The sequence below is a fragment of the Phyllobates terribilis genome, unplaced genomic scaffold (assembly GCF_046119375.1).
Source record: "Phyllobates terribilis strain yellow unplaced genomic scaffold, ASM4611937v1 Scaffold_20__1_contigs__length_20440879, whole genome shotgun sequence".
Taxonomy (NCBI): Eukaryota; Metazoa; Chordata; class Amphibia; order Anura; family Dendrobatidae; genus Phyllobates; species Phyllobates terribilis.
The window spans coordinates 7,778,382-7,783,222 of NW_027362780.1; positions in this window are offsets into that span (position 1 = coordinate 7,778,382).

Below are 4,841 nucleotides of genomic sequence, written 5' to 3' on the forward strand. Positions count from 1 at the left end.
GATCAAAAAAAGTATACAAGCCGTCCCACCAGCGGCAAGGTGACCCTAAATTGGGACGGTACCTATACTGCCTATATTAAAAACCTTACTGTATATCAAAGTTGAAGTAATGCATGTAAAAGGGTAGACAAATAGGACCGGGTCCCAACTCCAGACAACCTAGGCCCGTGGTAAGCTACATATATACCAATCAGCTCAACAAAGGGCATGCCACACCGTTAAATTGCACAGAATGCAAACAAGTCAAAAAACCAGACAATGTGAACTGAGGTCTAAGATGGCAGACATACAAGAAACAGAGGCATGTTCACACTAGCAAAAAAGAAGCAAGACAAAAATATATCTCATACCCTACCATAATTATATATAAATGTAAAGCAAAATTGCATAATAAATATAGGGTACTTAGTGAACTATTTTTGATCAAAAAAAGTATACAAGCCGTCCCACCAGCGGCAAGGTGACCCTAAATTGGGACGGTACCTATACTGCCTATATTAAAAACCTTACTGTATATCAAAGTTGAAGTAATGCATATAAAAGGGTAGACAAATAGGACCGGGTCCCAACTCCAGACCACCTAGGCGCGTGGTAAGCTACATATATACCAATCAGCTCAACAAAGGGCATGCCACACCCTTAAATTGCACAGAATGCAAACAAGTCAAAAAACCAGACAATGTGAACTGAGGTCTAAGATGGCAGACATACAAGAAACAGAGGTATGTTCACACTAGCAAAAAAGAAGCAAGACAAAAATATATCTCATACCCTACCATAATTATATATAAATGTAAAGCAAAATTGCATAATAAATATAGGGTACTTAGTGAACTATTTTTGATCAAAAAAAGTATACAAGCCGTCCCACCAGCGGCAAGGTGACCCTAAATTGGGACGGTACCTATACTGCCTATATTAAAAACCTTACTGTATATCAAAGTTGAAGTAATGCATATAAAAGGGTAGACAAATAGGACCGGGTCCCAACTCCAGACCACCTAGGCCCGTGGTAAGCTAGATATATACCAATCAGCTCAACAAAGGGCATGCCACACCCTTAAATTGCACAGAATGCAAACAAGTCAAAAAACCAGACAATGTGAACTGAGGTCTAAGATGGCAGACATACAAGAAACAGAGGCATGTTCACACTAGCAAAAAAGAAGCAAGACAAAAATATATCTCATACCCTACCATAATTATATATAAATGTAAAGCAAAATTGCATAATAAATATAGGGTACTTAGTGAACTATTTTTGATCAAAAAAAGTATACAAACCGTCCCACCAGCGGCAAGGTGACCCTAAATTGGGACGGTACCTATACTGCCTATATTAAAAACCTTACTGTATATCAAAGTTGAAGTAATGCATATAAAAGGGTAGACAAATAGGACCGGGTCCCAACTCCAGACCACCTAGGCCCGTGGTAAGCTACATATATACCAATCAGCTCAACAAAGGGCATGCCACACCCTTAAATTGCACAGAATGCAAACAAGTCAAAAAACCAGACAATGTGAACTGAGGTCTAAGATGGCAGACATACAAGAAACAGAGGCATGTTCACACTAGCAAAAAAGAAGCAAGACAAAAATATATCTCATACCCTACCATAATTATATATAAATGTAAAGCAAAATTGCATAATAAATATAGGGTACTTAGTGAACTATTTTTGATCAAAAAAAGTATACAAGCCGTCCCACCAGCGGCAAGGTGACCCTAAATTGGGACGGTACCTATACTGCCTATATTAAAAACCTTACTGTATATCAAAGTTGAAGTAATGCATATAAAAGGGTAGACAAATAGGACCGGGTCCCAACTCCAGACCACCTAGGCCCGTGGTAAGCTACATATATACCAATCAGCTCAACAAAGGGCATGCCACACCCTTAAATTGCACAGAATGCAAACAAGTCAAAAAAACAGACAATGTGAACTGAGGTCTAAGATGGCAGACATACAAGAAACAGAGGCATGTTCACACTAGCAAAAAAGAAGCAAGACAAAAATATATCTCATACCCTACCATAATTATATATAAATGTAAAGCAAAATTGCATAATAAATATAGGGTACTTAGTGAACTATTTTTGATCAAAAAAAGTATACAAGCCGTCCCACCAGCGGCAAGGTGACCCTAAATTGGGACGGTACCTATACTGCCTATATTAAAAACCTTACTGTATATCAAAGTTGAAGTAATGCATATAAAAGGGTAGACAAATAGGACCGGGTCCCAACTCCAGACCACCTAGGCCCGTGGTAAGCTACATATATACCAATCAGCTCAACAAAGGGCATGCCACACCCTTAAATTGCACAGAATGCAAACAAGTCAAAAAACCAGACAATGTGAACTGAGGTCTAAGATGGCAGACATACAAGAAACAGAGGCATGTTCACACTAGCAAAAAAGAAGCAAGACAAAAATATATCTCATACCCTACCATAATTATATATAAATGTAAAGCAAAATTGCATAATAAATATAGGGTACTTAGTGAACTATTTTTGATCAAAAAAAGTATACAAGCCGTCCCACCAGCGGCAAGGTGACCCTAAATTGGGACGGTACCTCTACTGCCTATATTAAAAACCTTACTGTATATCAAAGTTGAAGAAATGCATATAAAAGGGTAGACAAATAGGACCGGGTCCCAACTCCAGACCACCTAGGCCCGTGGTAAGCTACATATATACCAATCAGCTCAACAAAGGGCATGCCACACCCTTAAATTGCACAGAATGCAAACAAGTCAAAAAAACAGACAATGTGAACTGAGGTCTAAGATGGCAGACATACAAGAAACAGAGGCATGTTCACACTAGCAAAAAAGAAGCAAGACAAAAATATATCTCATACCCTACCATAATTATATATAAATGTAAAGCAAAATTGCATAATAAATATAGGGTACTTAGTGAACTATTTCTGATCAAAAAAAGTATACAAGCCGTCCCACCAGCGGCAAGGTGACCCTAAATTGGGACGGTACCTATACTGCCTATATTAAAAACCTTACTGTATATCAAAGTTGAAGTAATGCATATAAAAGGGTAGACAAATAGGACCGGGTCCCAACTCCAGACCACCTAGGCCCGTGGTAAGCTACATATATACCAATCAGCTCAACAAAGGGCATGCCACACCCTTAAATTGCACAGAATGCAAACAAGTCAAAAAACCAGACAATGTGAACTGAGGTCTAAGATGGCTGACATACAAGAAACAGAGGCATGTTCACACTAGCAAAAAAGAAGCAAGACAAAAATATATCTCATACCCTACCATAATTATATATAAATGTAAAGCAAAATTGCATAATAAATATAGGGTACTTAGTGAACTATTTTTGATCAAAAAAAGTATACAAGCCGTCCCACCAGCGGCAAGGTGACCCTAAATTGGGACGGTACCTATACTGCCTATATTAAAAACCTTACTGTATATCAAAGTTGAAGTAATGCATATAAAAGGGTAGACAAATAGGACCGGGTCCCAACTCCAGACCACCTAGGCCCGTGGTAAGCTACATATATACCAATCAGCTCAACAAAGTGCATGCCACACCCTTAAATTGCACAGAATGCAAACAAGTCAAAAAACCAGACAATGTGAACTGAGGTCTAAGATGGCAGACATACAAGAAACAGAGGCATGTTCACACTAGCAAAAAAGAAGCAAGACAAAAATATATCTCATACCCTACCATAATTATATATAAATGTAAAGCAAAATTGCATAATAAATATAGGGTACTTAGTGAACTATTTTTGATCAAAAAAAGTATACAAGCCGTCCCACCAGCGGCAAGGTGACCCTAAATTGGGACGGTACCTATACTGCCTATATTAAAAACCTTACTGTATATCAAAGTTGAAGTAATGCATATAAAAGGGTAGACAAATAGGACCGGGTCCCAACTCCAGACCACCTAGGCCCGTGGTAAGCTACATATATACCAATCAGCTCAACAAAGGGCATGCCACACCCTTAAATTGCACAGAATGCAAACAAGTCAAAAAACCAGACAATGTGAACTGAGGTCTAAGATGGCAGACATACAAGAAACAGAGGCATGTTCACACTAGCAAAAAAGAAGCAAGACAAAAATATATCTCATACCCTACCATAATTATATATAAATGTAAAGCAAAATTGCATAATAAATATAGGGTACTTAGTGAACTATTTTTGATCAAAAAAAGTATACAAGCCGTCCCACCAGTGGCAAGGTGACCCTAAATTGGGACGGTACCTATACTGCCTATATTAAAAACCTTACTGTATATCAAAGTTGAAGTAATGCATATAAAAGGGTAGACAAATAGGACCGGGTCCCAACTCCAGACCACCTAGGCCCGTGGTAAGCTAGATATATACCAATCAGCTCAACAAAGGGCATGCCACACCCTTAAATTGCACAGAATGCAAACAAGTAAAAAAACCAGACAATGTGAACTGAGGTCTAAGATGGCAGACATACAAGAAACAGAGGCATGTTCACACTAGCAAAAAAGAAGCAAGACAAAAATATATCTCATACCCTACCATAATTATATATAAATGTAAAGCAAAATTGCATAATAAATATAGGGTACTTAGTGAACTATTTTTGATCAAAAAAAGTATACAAGCCGTCCCACCAGCGGCAAGGTGACCCTAAATTGGGACGGTACCTCTACTGCCTATATTAAAAACCTTACTGTATATCAAAGTTGAAGTAATGCATATAAAAGGGTAGACAAATAGGACCGGGTCCCAACTCCAGACCACCTAGGCCCGTGGTAAGCTACATATATACCAATCAGCTCAACAAAGGGCATG